The sequence below is a fragment of the Diceros bicornis genome, chromosome 26, assembly GCF_020826845.1.
Source record: "Diceros bicornis minor isolate mBicDic1 chromosome 26, mDicBic1.mat.cur, whole genome shotgun sequence".
Classification (NCBI taxonomy): Eukaryota; Metazoa; Chordata; class Mammalia; order Perissodactyla; family Rhinocerotidae; genus Diceros; species Diceros bicornis.
In genome coordinates, this window is record NC_080765.1 from 1,093,493 (window position 1) to 1,110,956 (window position 17,464).

At 38.5% G+C, this 17,464-nt stretch overlaps 1 long non-coding RNA gene across 1 annotated transcript; it reads right to left on the reverse strand.

Annotated features, from left to right (window-relative positions):
- Positions 1–14,700: 14,700 nt before the first annotated feature.
- LOC131422063 (uncharacterized) lies at positions 14,701–16,772 on the reverse strand. The gene is made up of 2 exons (XR_009224020.1): positions 15,825–16,772; positions 14,701–14,880 (listed from the first exon to the last, which is right to left on the reverse strand). It is a non-coding gene; the product is annotated as an uncharacterized LOC131422063 (long non-coding RNA).
- Positions 16,773–17,464: the final 692 nt, after the last annotated feature.

Consider the following 17,464-nt stretch of genomic DNA (forward strand, 5'->3'; position numbering starts at 1 on the left):
CAGCTTCCCCCTCATTGGCATTGCCTTAAGGATAAGCATTTCTCCCTAGGCTGTGATTTTACTGCTGCAGTCATTCTGTGACCGCTCAGCTCCAGACAACAGACCTGACACCAGCCACATCCATCGAGACAGCAGACCTGCTCCCTGCTGTGTCCATCAATAGCTATTCTAGCAGGGCAACCTGGCAGGGCGATCTTGTGGTTATTGTAAAAGTTACATTACAATCCTATGTGATACATGCTCTTTGATGGTATATAACCACTCTGTACTCTCCACTTCTTTGGTGCCCTTCCTTCTTTAGGGAAGGAAGGCCCAGGGCCATGGTCCTCAAAAGTTAGTTCATAATAAACTCACCCTAATTTTGATTTATAGATTGATTATGGATTATTTACATCGACATGTTTTACAAGTAATAAAATATCTTGAAAGGAAACAATAAAGCAGCAGCCCTGCATTACACATGAAAGTTGTGCTCCCCCTGGAGGCAAAATGAGGATACAACATGGGTCGAGTACTTGATTTTATAATCCACTGGTGTCTTTCAAAAATATAGCTATTATTGTAAGAGTAAAGATATCCTTAAGAATAGTGCCACAAAACAGGTTTTCCCAGCTTCTTTTGTCAGAGCTGAGACCGACATCAGGCTGGGGCACTTGAAGAGGCATGGTGGACTCAACTGAGGGTTACTTAATTACTGTGAGATGATTAGCCAATAGTGAATAAGATGCAGAATGATTAAAAACAGGTAAAGGGACATAAAGTTGGAAATAATTAAGAAAAATAATGCCTTCAAAATATCCTCTCATTATTTTTATAGCATATTTTGTGGCATGACTAGGATAGTATGTTAGATTTTTCTAAATCCTTATCTCCAGGGCATATATTACTGAGTTCTTCATTGTATATGATAATGCCAAAGAAAACCTGGACAAAAGTACTCTGTACTATCAACAAGGAGAAAACATGTACAACATTGTTCTATATATTAAGATTCCAGCTGTAATAGTCAAGATATATATTCAGGTGTGTAAAATTATAATGATTTTCTATTTTTCTCGGGCTGTGAACCATGGTAAAATATATAATAATAAGCAGAAAACCTGATGAACTAGGTGATTTAAAACACCTGATTTTACAGCTTGGACATTCAAGGGTGAAATACATCAATTTAAATTTCACACCTTCTCATTTCCTTCTAGCCAGTGAACTGTCTGGAAGACACAAAATACATAAAATTAATTGAGAGTTAACGGTATTTGGAAGCAGTTGAGGTTAAGCCCTCAACAATGGTGGCCCTTACTTCTAGAACCATTGAATCTTTGTCATAAGTTTATTGTATAGACAAGTTCTCTTCTTAGATGATTTGTGCATGTTTCATAGAAGAGAGACAGGGCAGGAGAATTAACTATTACTCTACACCCGTCCCTTTACTGTATTACCTCATGCAATTCTTACAGTAATCCTTTAAAGTAACTATTATAATTCATATTTAACTGATAAAGAAAACCATGTTTAGCGGCCTGCCCGGTGGCGCAAGCGGTTAAGTGTGCTCGCTCCGATGCACCGGCCTGGAGTTCGCCGGTTTGGATCCTGGGCGCAGGCCAACGCACTGCTTGGCAAGGCATGCTGTGGTGGCATCCCGTATAAAGTGGAACCAGATGGGTATGGATGTTAGCCCAGGGCCAGTCTTCCTCAGCAAAAAAAGATGAGGATTTGCAGATGTTAGCACAGGGCTGATCTTCCTCACAAACAAAATAAGACCATGTTCACAAAATTGATCAAGGGTGAGAGGGAAGATCTGAACATCAGTCTGTTGGGTTTTATGCCTCCTATTCTCTCCACTGTGATAAAAATGGTACTTCAACATGGGTACTCCCCATCTGGCTATTTAATACCAGTTCTTGCCAACATCACTGGATGAGATGAGATGAGAAGTTTATTTCCAAAGTTATTCTATTATATTTAAACTATGCTATTTATGAGTCAGATGTCAAGACATGTTTTAGAGGCAGAGAGAACAACTGATTACTTCACCTACACATTTTTCAGTTTTACTATAACTTTCGTGTGTCACATTGTGTCAACTTTGTGTCAACTTTACCAACTTTAGTGCTTCACTGTTCTTTTTTAAAAAACTCACAATTTCATTTTCCATGTAAAGCACCTTGCTGTTTTCTTCTTAGTCACTAGATGGCAGTTCTGTATGTCTGTAAATTACCACTGCAGCAGGAAACGAGAGGTCTTAAGCCAGTTTGCTCTGTACAAATGATGGACATAGGAGGATTTCTGGTCCATCAAGGCTGCTTGTGTTATTCCGTGGCCGTAACGGGGATGTCCAGGACTGCTTACTCAGAGGCATGAAGCAGAGTGAGAAAGCATCCTCTAAGTTCTTCTTGAGATGTGAGTTCAGGCACCTATCCTCTCACCTGAGCACACTGGAGTTTATTGAATGTGTTCTGACTCTTACTCTCTCTCTGTAGTTAATAAGTCTGGGAGCTCCATACCCCTAGAAAAAACACACGACTCATAAAGCCTTTTCTCAACTAAACGGAGTTGAGGCCTATGGTGCTGCCCGACAGTCTGATGCTTAAAGCAAACGCAGCTGGTGCTCATGTGGAGGGAAAGAGCGACAGCTACTCCTGGAGGGCTTTTATTGATGCTCCTATGGCAGGAACAAGTTTAAAATAAAACCACATTGCTTAAACCTCACTAACTGATTATTTTATTTTCAAGTAATATGCTGTGAAAATCTGCTATGTCTAAAAAACTATTTCATAAAACTGAAACAATTCTGTTTTTTATTCTCTGGTATTTGAAATACGATTAAAACTGTAAATCCTTTAACATTCTACAATATACAAACAGGCAAATATGAATTATATTCTCAAAAAAAGTTTGCTCCCATGCTAAAGATTAATATATGGTAGCAAAACGGGTTACCACCCAGTTTTTAACTAAGGTTTTGCTTTTGAAATTACATATAAAATTTGTGTTTTGAAGTATTTTCCTAAAACTCAGCATCTTTCTGATATAAATGGACTAGTTGACAGGTAACTAGAATGAAATTTGATCTTTAAAACTCTAGCTTTGTGTAAGAATTGGTAATATCAGGCAGTTGAAAGTTGGGTCTCTCCACTTTATGATATTTATTAATTGTGAATAGCCACATCTATTACAAAGTGCTGAATAATAAAAAGAAATTAAACAATATCAGCCTTCTCTTACCCCACATGTACAGTTTATATGCAAATAAACTCTCAAAGGTCAGAAAAATGTGTATGATTTCAGCTAACTGGTAAAATACTATCTCATTCCAGTTTTAACCTCATTTGAAATTGATTTAAAAAACTCTTCTCTTAGGTTCCTGCTCTGATCAGTGCCCCCTGGTCCCCTCAATGCCTCATTTGATTGCAAACCTATCTGAGGAATTGAATATTCTTTTCCATTTGTTCTCTTTAAGGTATCTGTGATAGTGCTTTTTATACAATTTATTATTATTTTCAGAAACATCTTGGGCCAGCCTCGTGGCTTAGCGCTAAAGTGCGCAAGCTGAGCTACTGGCATCCCGGGTTCGGATCCCGGGCGCGCACTGACCTACCGCTTCTCTGGCCATGCTGAGGCCAAGTCCCACATGCAGCACCTAGAAGGATGTGCAACTATGACATACAACTATCTACTGGAGCTTTGGGGAGAAAAAAAGGAGGAGGATTGGCAATAGATGTTAGCTCAGAGATGGTATTCCTCAGAAAAAGAAAAAGAGGAGGATTAGCATGGATGTTAGCTGAGAGCTGATCTTGCTCACACACACAAAAAAGAAACTCTTTATTTAGGAACAAATCAAGGAAACAGATGTGGGAATGTGGGGTCGCCTAGTTGATGGTGCTTGAGGGATTCCTCACGTGAGTCTCGGCATAGAAAAGTTTAAAGAGTAAAGCAGCATTGGTCAGATCAAAAGTGTGGGGTGAACATAATTCTGAAGGAATAATGATGGAGACATAAAAACAAGAAGCCACTTGAATTGCATTGGAAGGTATTAGACACATCAAAGGGCTGGGAAAAAACATTGTTTAATGTAAGTTCTTTCTAAACTCTAAGGCAAAAAGTAATATGAGTTTACATGGTAATTATAAACCACAAAACATCAATTCACAAGACAAGTAAACAACTAAAGTAGAAACCAGAATAAGAAAAATAGAGGTTAAAGGAGAGATGGAGAGAGATTCTTGGGGTCAGAAAACATGGCTGAGTCATCCTTGAAGTCTCCCTCAGACTCTGATCATTCTTAGTGCTCAGTAAACACTTTGAGCCCATGAGCCTGGGGAGGGGCAAAGTGAGAGGTGGTTGGGAGGGGAGACAATGCGAGGATACCCTTGTGGAGGCACTGACATTGAAAATCAGTGACATTTTGCCAAGGTGTTTACCATAATATATTAAGGATTATTCTGGAAAGTTAAGGATTTTTCTGGAATGTATATTTTCATTTTATGGAAACTCCAACTAGCCCAGAGAATGATTTAAACATTTCAGCTTTAGAAATAAAGAGAGGGGCCAGCCCTGTGGCACAGCGGGTAAGTGCATGCGCTCCGCTGCAGCGATCCCAGGTTCACATGATCAGATCCTGGCGCGCATTGATGCACCGCTTGTCAAGCCATGCTGCGGTAACATCCAATATAAAGTAGAGGAAGATGGGCACAGATGTTAACTCAGGGCCAATCTTCCTCAGCAAAAAGAGGAAGATTGGCATCGGAAGTTAGCTCAGGGCTGATCTTCTTCACAAAAAAAAAAAGAAAGAAACGGAAATAATGAGAAACTTTTCTGTCAGTTTTAAGAATGAAAACCAGTTAGCATCTGGAAAACAGTTGCAATTTGAGATGAGAATGTGGAGAAAAAATTAGATGTCACACGTTGTTTTTGCTTTTCTCTAGGGCAGTAAGGCTTGCAGGGGGAATGAAGTTCCATCTTTGCTCTATTGAGTTTGAGAAGGTGTAAAATTCATTTGTTCTGGGCAACACTGTTGACCTGTGGAGAAAGACAGATGGTTCAAGCAGCTGATCTAAAGGAATAACTGAGCTCATAAAAGTTTTTAGCTAATAAAGGGTGCTTCTTTATTGAACTTTACTGGACATCTATTGACCTATATATGCAAAGTATTTGTGGTAGGTATTGAGGGAAATACAAAGAATTATAAGGTTCCAAGCTCCTCCACATACATGACATGGCTTGCAAGATGTAATTAGATTCTACCAAGGTATTAGTGTATGTTGTATTATAGAACTTAAAACAATGGGACTGTTATCCAGAAATTGTAATTAAGGACAGCTTCTTAGGAGAGGTGAACTAGATCAAGTCCTCAAAGGGACCACTGTTGGGCAGGTGGAGGGAAGAAAGAGTGAGGATTTCAGATGGGGGAAGAGGAGAAAGGTACAGGCATAGAAAGGAACATGGCATTTGGGCATGGGGGTGGGGAGGCCATGACAGGCACAGTCTTCCTGTGACTGAGAGGCAGCTCAGTTTCCTCCTCCAGGAGCCCAGCACTGCTTCCCACCTCCTGGCCTCCTCCACCTGCAGACCCCCCGCCTTAGCCAAGGCCTATCTTATCTGGATCGCTGCCTAATCTCCCAACAGGACCCTTTACTTCCAGTCTTAATTTCTTCTAATCTTTCCTCCACAATGCCTCCAGAGTTACCTTCAAGAGTACAAATTTGTTTAAATGTGACATCTGCTTAGACTCTTTCAATGACTGCTCAGATCATCTGAGAGATCATTCAGATTCCTGAGCTGGACACGCAGGCTTTCTCTTGCTGTCCTCATCTTTAGCTTCATCACCCACTGTTTCCTACATGTTTGCTTTGTTCCAGCCTTAAAAATACACCAATTTTGTGAAAGCTTTAGCATCCTTTATATCTGTATTTTTATATGTGTTTCTTCTGTCCTCCTACCCACTTTTTTGATCAACTTAATTCCTATTTCTTAACCTAAACTCATGTTAAATGTTCCTTCCTCTTGGACACTTTTCCTGAGAAGTCTCCATCTGGAGACCCCTTTTGATGTCCCCACTCTGGGCCCCTGTACTTATCTACTTTTCCATAACGGTTGTTTTATTCATGTCTCATAGACAGTGAGCTTCTTCAAGCGGAGACTATCCTACTTCTTGATGAATAAATGGCGAGCAATAGGATATATTGGAGCACATGAGGAAGCCACTTAGTGTAAAACTAATTGGGCCTGACCTTGTTTTTTTTTTTTTTTCCCCAAAAGGGGCCTGTAGCCTCTGTTCATCCATTGTATATCTGCTTTAAACAATTAACATGTCCCAAAGACAAAAGCAAAGCCCTTAAGATGTAAATGCAACTTTCCCCACATTGGTATTTCCTTAAGGATAAGCATTTCTCCCTAGGCTAGGATTTGATTGCTGTGCTCATCCTGTGATGACCCAACTCGAGACAACAGCCACGCCCATAGAGACAGCAGACTTGATACCCACTGTGTCCATCAATCGACATGCCGAGAGGTCAACGTCATGACTACTGTAAAAGGGACATTGCAATCACATGTGATACGTGCTCTTTGATGGTATATAACCACTCTGTACACCCCACTTCTTTGGAGTGCTCCATTTCTTTGTGAAAGGACTCTCCTGGGCTATATGACCCTCAAAGTTTGGCTCATCATAAACTCAACCCAATTTTGATTTATAGATTGGTTATGGATTATATGCATTGACATTCTATTTGTCCCTCCAGTATCTAAACACAGTACCTGACACCTTTGGGTCACTCAGAAAATGTTTGATGAGTGAATATGTGGGAGACCACACTGGCTGGAGCAGAAGGGGCTTTTCAGGGAGTGGTAGAAAATACGCTCACATTCCTACCATAGTGGTTGAGGCTGTGGGCTTTGGACCAGTTTGTCTGGGTACCAATCCCAGTTATTCCACTTTTAACTGGGGAACCTGTGCAAAGTATTTACTCTCTGAGCCTTAGTTTCCTCATCTATAAAATGCAGCTAATGATTACTCCTGTCTCATAGGGTTTTAGTGAGACTGAAATGCATTAACTTATGTAAAGTGCTTAGAAGAGCTGCTGGCGCATAGTAGGCACTAAAATGTTAGCTGTTATGTTATCATTATTGCTCTGATTTCTGAGCAATACTCTGGTTTTGAAAAGATGCTTTCATAATATAGGTGATCCTCATTATTTGTGGATTCCGGGTTTGCACACTTGTCCACTAACTACAATGTACTGGCAGCCTCCAAATCAACACTCTCAGGGCTTTCATGTCCATTTGCAGATACGCACAAAGTGGTGAAAAATTTATTCACTGGATGAGCACGTTCCCAGCGGAGGGGAACCAGGTGACGCTCTGCCCTCGTTTCAGCTCATACTGTAAACAAGTGTCCTTCTTGCAGTCTATTTAGTGCCTCGTTTCTTATCTTTTGTGCTTTGTGTTGGTGACTTTGCTATTTAATGTATCCCCCATGTGTAGTGCTGCAATGTTGCCTGGTGTTCCTCAGGGCAAGAGGCTTAGCCTTTACAGAGAAAGTATGTGTGTTCAACAAGCTTCTTTCAGACACGAGGTACAGTGCTGTCGGTGTGAGTTCAATGTTAATATATCACCAATGTATCTTAAATAAGGTGACTTTAAAGAGAAACAGACAGAAAATAAGGTTACGTATTGATCAGTCGAAGAAAATGTAACTAAGGCTTGCAGCAACCTAACCCTGCATTTCCTGTAGTAGCAGTGGTTCATATTCACCAATTCAGTGTTCACGGTGACTTTATAGAATGTCACACTGTGCATAACGAGAACTGACTGTATCTTATGTAATCCTCACATATTCCTTTATAGTAGGCAGGGTAAGTATCAGGGTGTCCACATTCTATAGGCGATTATAGACCTTATGAGCAAAGTAGAGAATTTAAAATGTCTTGTGCTCAGCATAAGAGCCATGAGATTTTGAGCAAGGAAGATCTATGATGAACTGATGTTTAAGGAACAGTTACCTGGCAAGAGAATGTAGTTTTGAGAGGAAGAGGGAGAACTGAGCCGGAAAGGAGGACCAGCTGTTAAAGTCTCCAAGTATTCCCATTGTTAGGTGAGGAGATTCGGAGCTGATGTGATAAAGGAAAAGTAGCAGCCAAAGGATGAAATAATGGATTTGGTAACAATATATAGGGTGTAAGTTAGGCTGTGGTTCTCAAAGTGGGGTCCGTGGACCAGCAGCATCAGCATCACCTGGGAACTGGGAATGCAAATTCTCAGGTGCTGCTGCAGATCCGCAGAACTGGAAACTCTGGGGTGGGGCCTGGCAATCTGGGTTTCAACAAGGCCTCCAGGTGCTTCTGGTGCCCATCAAGTTTAAAAGCCAATGAATTAGAAAATGATTCAAACACGTCACCGTGCCCCAGTAAGATGCATGGCAGGGACGTGGTATTTGTTTAGAGGATAAGATGCATTTTAAATTTTAGGCAAAAGTAGTTCAGTGTCTGTTTCACCGTAAGGATTCCAGAGATGCCATTTTAGCTCTCTGCGTTTAAGCTCTTTTTTCCACAATATGTTCTCTTTTAGAGACCCTTTGGTAACTTATTTACCACTTAGCACATATTCTGAGAGTCCCTTCTTTCTTATAATCCCGTTTCAGACGTGAAAATATATTTTATTTTTGTGCACAATCTCCTTTATTTAAAATCTGGATGTCTCTTCCTATAGGATCATGTATTGCACGTGCAACCTTACTGTAAATTCGGAATGCCATTGGTTTGATCCAAAACCTTAGAATGTTTTAGAATTTAGAACCTGATGAATAGAGAATGTATAAGCTTCTGTGTAGGACTCATATTTTTCAGATGTCTAGAGGTATCCCAACTTGCCAGTAATGTGGCCTTAGATTTAGCAGAACTTGAAAATCTGAATATAGTAGAAAATGAATTACGTCTCTCATATTAACATTTACAAAATAAATGATCACAATGTTAACTTACCAATAAGCATTCTCTATATTTTAGGCTCTGAAAGTATCTTGCTTACATAATAAACATGATAAAGTTTCAAAGATGAGCCAATTAACTTTTCAGCAAAAGCTTTACTTGAGTGTATCTTGGCTTCCTTTTTGATAGTTTTAGCCTTAATGTTACAATATTGTTTTCTTTTTCTGGGAATCAGATAATCTTGTATTTGGTGAACATTTTAATTTTTAATGGCCACTTGTATTTCGTGATATGCACGTGTTCAAACAATCTATAAGAACTAACCATTACTACCCACATATAGGATTATACAGGAATGGAGGAGTTTTGGCTGACTTGTTGTATATAATGGCAGACTCTACCACTTACAATAATTTAGGGATTTGAAGCAGTATTTTTAAATACAAATAATCTCAAAATCAGTAATATATAAAGTATATTACTTACTGTGTTAACTAATCAAAATAGTTAAATTTGTTATTTTTCCTCCATTTATAAGGATGCACCCATTATACAGATTCTGTACAAATTGCAAAGATCACTTTTTTCCTTTTCAAAATTTATTTATTTTAATTTTTATAGTGAGAATCTTAGTGTTGGGTAAACTGCTGCACAATTACTGGAAATGCTGAGAGTCATTTGGAAAAGTGTAGAAATCGAAAGAGAATGTAAAGTACATTTCTCCAATGTCAAGTCCTTTGAGCCTCTGTCTAGTTGTACCTTGAAGAGATGGAAGATTAAGTACCAGCAAAGGACACAAGAGAACAGGCTGCCAACTTGAGAGCTTCCCACTGACCACAGAATGCCTGGCAGACGCTTGGAGATGTCGGGGGAAGAGGGAGAATCTCTCTCTGCCCTTTCCCTTAAGGTTCTTCTGGCTGGCCAAATAATCAACAAGACAGGTTAGCAGGAGAAAATAATACCAAGTTTAATAACATGTATACATGGGAGAAAGCAGGGACACTGCGTTTCTCAACACAATAGCAGAAATTCTCGTCTTAAATACCATTTTCAGCCAATGACAAAGGAGGATTTTGGGGGTGGGGGGAGTCAGTTACAGGAGATTACCACTAAAGCACAATAAACAAGAGTAAGGTTTATTATGTAGCTCAAGGCCTCGCCTTCCACATTGATAAGTCACTAGAAATGAGCTCATCCCCCTCTCTTCCCAATACAGAGAGGGAGATACTTTTACGAATGGAGACTTCCCTTGTAAATGATTGTCTGGCAACTCCTCGCAGGGCCATCCAAAGAATGTGGCCAGAGAGACAGAACTCCCGATAAGATGGGCTTGTTGGTGCCTTTTCTATTGTAACCTCTATCCTACATTATCTTTATAGCAGTCATGATAGATCTGTTCTAGGAAGGAGCCACCATGTCAAATTCTTTAGGCAGTTAGTGGGGGAGGTCAAATGTCCCTAGAGAAAACAACCAAGGTAAAGAGATAGATTTCAGGGTGGCCAAATCTTGATCTCCCACAGTCCCGCCTTTGAAACTAAAAGTTTCACAGTCCTTTTGAAACTTAAAGAAGTTTCATAGTCCAGAAGCTGAGTTGGTAGATTGTTTCATCTCACTGAACACATTTCTTAGTCCTGATAATAGATCAGTTCAATTAAGTTCATTTTGGAAGGTGGTGATGCAGGTGGGCTCTCAAGGTTACGCCTATATTGTGGAAGCAAACAATCAAGTATTTAATAGAAGTATTTCTATGTAAACAAAAGAAAAACAAGGTTAATGGTTGGAGCAAGTCGTAAAACAGTTTCTGAGTTCAGAGGACAGCCAGTGAAGAAGAATTTCAGATGTCAGCGTCACAGCATCTTTTGCAGTTTAAAATGTCTCTGATGATGTCATCAAGTAATCTCTTAAGTTTGTATCAAGTCCATCAGCTTCAGTTTGTAAGGCTTCAGGAAAAAGGGCAGGTTCAGTTTTTAGTGATTTCAAATGAAAATGATGGAAAAAATCAAAAACGTTAGTTTGGACATCTGTAGCCAGATATTTCAGGAGACTAGAAGAAATCAGGATCCAGTCCCGTCAACAGATATAAAACAAAAACCTCAAAAGACAATTAACAAAACTAGGATCTAATATCCGCAAATGTATACTATAGTTTTTACTGAAACATAATTTTTTTTCTCTAAAATCACCCTCATTTTTATCAAAGATAGCCAAATTAAAACTAAGTAATTTGCAAAATAAGTCTAGTTTCAATAGAGTTGGACCAATTATTTACATGAGTACAGCAAGAATAGCAATTGATCACATAGGCTCTTTTAAATCTGCTTTGCTGGAACTTTTTGTAAGGACTCTCACATTGAACTTCAAAAGCCTCTCGAGGCCAGGAAAGCCAAGCCAAGGATTTTGTCATCAGACTTTGCCTGCAATACCTACAGATTTGGGTGAATTCCTCTCTTCCAAGGTTCCCCCCAAATATTTCAAGGTTCCTTGTACCTGCCAGACAAGTAACATTCTTTATTTATCCTGGTAAGTGCTGCTTGGAACATAAGGTACCAGGCCAATATTTCCACGTGTCTTTATTCCATAAAGTCCAATCTTCATTCCTCAAAAGCTATATGGTTATATCGCAAATATGATGTTCCAGTCACAACCTTGGTAATATAACAAGTGTTTCCAATTGTGTCTTGTTATAAGGGGAACAGATTCTTATTGAACTTATGCAAATAACCATATTGCCATGAAAACAACAATACTCACTTACTAAGAGTTTCCAAATCCTGGAGGGATCAGGTAGAGAGAAAAAGATAAATATTTCCATTTTACTTACAAAAATATCATTTATCAAATTGTTATAAGTCATAGCTAGCTCAGGAGAAACAAGAAAAAGTTTTCCTTAAATCTGAAAAAACAAAACATTAAAAATTCATCAATACTTCAAATGAAAAATCATAAAAATTATAAGCATCCTTATCAGTTTATTCAGTCCCGTGTAATCCATTCTTGATCTCAATCTTTTTGTTAGCAGCTTCATGAAGTTATCAGTCTCTCCATCAGATTTCTGTAATTTCTTACCAAGTTTAGTTTTATGATCAGAAAGTTTATCAGAAGCCTGTACTTCAGTGTAAATGTCAGAGTCCTTTCCAAGAATTTTTCTGAAGTTGAAACATATTTTGCAAAAACATTAGAGCAAAGAAATGAGTCTGTAAACAACAAGACCTCAAAATGGCAACTGACAAAGAAATTTGGTTAATTTTGTGACATACAACACTTTAAAATAATAATAACCAGAATTATGACTGATAATCAGGACAGATCAGAATTCCTGAATTTCAGTAATGTTATTATTATTTTAAAGTGTTGTATGTCACAAAATTAACCAAATTTCTTTGTCAGTTGCCATTTTGAGGTCTTGTTGTTTACAGACTCATTTTAACATACTGAATAAGCCTAATAAGTTTAGTATCTTCCTCCTTATAGGAAGAGAGCAAATTTCTTTGAGAAGTTTCAGGGCCCTTTGAAAATTCTCAAAGAAAAAAAGACTTATTTTAAGATATGAATTTTGGTGGAGCTTGTCAAAAATATAAACAATCAAAGCAAACAGAACATTAACAGTCCAAAAAGCCTTAATAGCGAGACCTCAGTCTTTTGAACGTAGGAAATTATTTTAACAGGTTTTTTTTTTTTTTTTTTTTTAGGTAGACTTACTCAAAGGTAAAGAAAAATCTTTTATAACCTCTTTATCACGTTTAAGCAAATTATCTTTTTACGAGAAATTTCAATTTTGCACCAGCTTACTTCTGCTATTAAAACTCATTTACTTAATTAAATTCATTTCAATCTTAGCCAACTTGACCATACAAAAACTCCTTTTCCAGAATTCCTCTTCCACAAACCTTCTATAACTTTCTTTTTACATCTAGAATTTGTCCCATGTCTTTCTTTTCCCTTCTAGTACTTGAGGACAAATTTATCTTTCTTAACCAAACAAAATATTTCCATTCTTTGCACCTTCTTTATACATCTTACTTTCCTTGTACACAGACATATTTTTCTTAATATTTAGTAGCTTCAATCACATATATTAATTAGAAATTTTAACCTTTAGAAACCTTAATTTGTAAGTAAAAACTAAACAATTATAAACTTTTTTTTACATTAGTATCTTGTGGCTTGGAAAATTTATAAACACTTCATAACTTCTAGAAACATGTTACTTTATAGTACAATCTTTTAATAAAACACATGTTTACCAATAGACCCGAAACACCTTTTAGTTTTCCTGTAATGAAAAGCCAAAAGTAGACAAACGTACATTTAGCAATCAATGTCTAATATCTTATCTTATTTGGAAATGATGATACTCAGAGAATTTTTTATCATAAATTTTAGCAAAACTCTAAAAGTCACCAAAAAGAGTTTGGAAGCTCTAACCACCATAACACATAATTATTGTTATAGTTCATCCAACATTTATCTTTTTCACAACTATTTACTTGTTCGCAATAATTATTTAGATTGCCTATAAGACTTCATAAGACTTCAGATAAAATTAGCCATCATTTAAATTACTATTTTTGTTAACCAGTTCTGTAATAGAAATAACATCAGTTTTTTCCTACAAAATTTCATGTAAATTTTATCACCTCTTATACCTTTAAACATAGTTATCATTAAGATTTTTATCAATAGGTCTTGGTCTTATAATTTTGGACAATGGAAGCATTCCCAGTCAGACATTTTAAAACATACTCAGGCAAAGTTGATGTAACCTCTATGTAAAATTAGCTCAAACATTCCAACCTTTATAATCTTATCAACACTTACACCTTTACATGTTCTCAATTCAATTGTAACCTGAGTCAAGGTCTTAAGGCTAGTCAAATTTTTCCCTTCCTTTTTTTTTTGGCCTTTTCTTAGGTACCAAATAACTAATTATGTGAGAGCTCTCAAAACATTTTTTTTCCCCCAATTTAGAAGTTTTTCCAATTCAAAGGATCCATCGTCTGGCCATTGACGAGTAGGATCTTCATTTGTATATTTATTCCAATAGTGACTCGAACCAATAAGACTTTTTAAGGAAAGACCCGGAGGTAACTTTCCACGCTTAGAATAAATCTACCATGGACGCAAAGAGGAGTCCCTGGTGAGGGCGCAGATGATGTAGCCCCCGTGATCCACAGAATTCACTCCCAAAGATATTCAGAGAAAGTAAAGACCTTCGTTGCACAGGCGGTAAGGATGGTGTCTCCGATCTCCCACAATAGTGTGGGACGCCTCCAGTCACAGACCCGCTAATCTGTGACACCGGGCAGGCGATACTGGAATGGGATTTTTCCAGCACTAACAAGCAACGAAGGTAAAGACGACAAAAGCCCTTATGGACTGGGCCCTTTATAACAAATTACCCTGAGAGCTTGGCACAGCCAGACAAAGAGACAGTTCGGAACCCCAGTCTACTCGACTGGCCACCGAGGTGCACCCCGGTAAATGCACCTTCCGTATGGTGGAGACCAAGGAGAAGATTCTCACTGGTCACAAAGCCAAGTTTTCTCAGGACACAGAACAAGACAGAGATTACTCTGGGAGGAAAAGGGATCAAGATCAAAACCAAGAGTACTCTACCAAATTTAAACCAAGAGTCACTAAAAGCCCAAGAAACTAGTTTCCCAAATATTTTCTCCTGCCAATGTAAATTTAGAGAGAAAAAATTCTCACCATTTCCTTCCGTCGGACTCCGCAGATAGAGATTCCGAGAGGCTGACATGGTAAGAAGTCTTACCTTTTGCCGGCTTTTGTCAGGCGTTCCCGTATCTCACCATCTGCAGTAGTCCAGGGAGAAGGCAGGTCTTCCAGCCAGAGAAGGCAACTTGCCAGCCAGTGTGGCTCCTGGCGACTACGCCAAAACTGTCGGGGGAAGAGGGAGAATCTCCCTCTGCCCTTTCCCTTAAGGTTCTTCTGGCTGGCCAAATAATCAACAAGACAGGTTAGCAGGAGAAAATAATACCAAGTTTAATAACATGTATACATGGGAGAAAGCAGGGACACTGCGTTTCTCAACACAATAGCAGAAATTCTCGTCTTAAATACCATTTTCAGCCAATGACAAAGGAGGATTTTGGGGGTGGGGGGAGTCAGTTACAGGAAATTAACACTAAAGCACAGTAAACAAGAGTAAGGTTTATTACGTAGCTCAAGGCCTCACCTTCCACATTGATAAGTCACTAGAAATGAGCTCATCCCCCTCTCTTCCCAATACAGAGAGGGAGATACCTTTACAAATGGAGACTTCCCTTGTAAATGATTGTCTGGCAACTCCTCGCAGGGCCATCCAAAGAATGTGGCCAGAGAGACAGAACTCCCGATAAGATGGGCTTGTTGGTGCCTTTTCTATTGTAACCTCTATCCTACATTATCTTTATAGCGGTCATGATAGATCTGTTCTAGGAAGGAGCCACCATGTCAAATTCTTTAGGCAGTTAGTGGGGGAGGTCAAATGTCCCTAGAGAAAACAACCAAGGTAAAGAGACAGATTTCAGGGTGGCCAAATCTTGATCTCCCACAGAGATTAAATCTGGGCTTTGTCTATGGTTGGACCCTGAAAGGAGGATTTTGCTTAAATGACCAGAGAATACACAACCATTTTTCTTGATAATAAGTAATACTTACCATGTAAATTTCTTCATAAATCTCTGAATAAAATAAAAATATATAACCCATATAGATATAGACTCTTACTGACAAACCCCACAGCCTTCTCTAGAGAGCCCAACAGAAAATGTCTCAGCTGACTGTGAATTGGTCTTCTCTAAAAGCCAGCCAGCCCTTCACTGATAGCCCTGGATAAGGAAGGGCAGATAAAATTCTTTGAAGATGTTTAGCTGAATTCAGAAGCAAAAATCCTACCTCCAGTTGGCTCCTCTGTGAGAATGGATGGCCGGCCTTATTTCACAGGCTGGGCAGCTGAGGTTTCAGATGAGCTTATTTGCCCTGTTCCCCAGGGAGGCAAAAGGAGGAATGTGACATTCATTCAGGGCTGAGATTTTGCACGTAAAGATAGTGTTGTCGGGATAGAGGGAGAATCTCCCTCTTCCCTTTTCCTTAAGGTTCTTATGGCTGGCCAAATAATTAACAAGACAGGTTAGAAGGAGAAAATAATACCAAGTTTATTAACATGTATGCATGGGAGAAAGCAAGGACACTGCGTTTCTCAACACAATAGCAGAATTCTCATCTTAAATATCATGTTCAGCCAATGACAAAGGAAGATGTTGGGGGTGGGGGGAGTCAGTTACAGGAGATTACCACTAAAGCACAGTAAACAAGAGTGAGGTTATTATGCAGATTTAAGGCCTCACCTTTTACATTGATAAGTTTCTAGAAATGAGGTCATTCCCCCTCTTCCCAATTCAGAGAGGCAGATACCTTTACAAATGGAGATTTCCCTTATAAATGTAAATGTCTGTCTGGCAACTCCTTGCAGGGCCATCCAAAGAATATGGTCAGAGACAGAACTTCTGATAAGATGGGCTTGTTGGTGTCTTTTCTATTGTAACATCTATTGTACATTATATTTACAGCCATCATGATAATAACTCCTTCCTGAAACAGATGTTTTGTTTTAAATTCTTTAGGCAGTTAGTGGGGGAGGTCAAATGCCCTCAGAGAAAACAACCAAGGTAAAGAGATAGATTTCAGGGTGACCAAATCTTGATCTTCCACAGGGTCATAGAAGGGAATAAAGATTTCAACAAATTGGTTTTTTGTTCTCTACAGTGGAAGTAATTTAAGAAGATAGTCTCTCACTCCAACTTCTCTTCCCTGTTCTCTATCTGTAATATCGCTGTAAAAATTCTCTCTGCAAAAATTTCAGTCTTTTTTCTTTGCAGTCTATTATCATCTTTACGAATTCTTTGACTTCACCACCTTCTTGGCACCACAGCGCTAGCCATTGAGATATTATTATAGATTCAGTTTTGCAATTTCATCCTCTTATCTCTATTTCCTCTGCCATTTCTTAGTTTTAGTTCTTATTGTATCTTATGCTTGAAAACATTTCAAGCTTACAGAGTATATCAGTTCGTTATTTTCTCAACTTTTTATTATCTAAGTGCCCTCAAATATCACTTTTTTTAAAAAAGAAGTGAAATAGATAATAGAACAATATATTGTAATAAATTGACCACTTATAAAATTAAGTTCAACCTGCAATCCCTCCCCACTTAACAGCGACCATCTTTTATAACTCACCATGCTTTAGTTTGGGCAGGGTCAGTTTATCAATGATTTCTGGATGTTTTAAACCACATGAGACAAATACAGTGTAAGGTAAAATTGTTACTCTTGCAGAAGTTGTAGAATATCCTGATGGTTATGGAAGTTGGTGGCGGAGAACCTGAATCATATGAAAAGTAGTTGATTAATTAGCACCTGACAGAATTTGTTAATTTGGTAAGGACAATAATAAGACATAAATGTTGAAACGATAACTTTGCATATCAGAGTATTGTCAAAGGCCACTGGGGAAATTCATAATATTCTCAAAT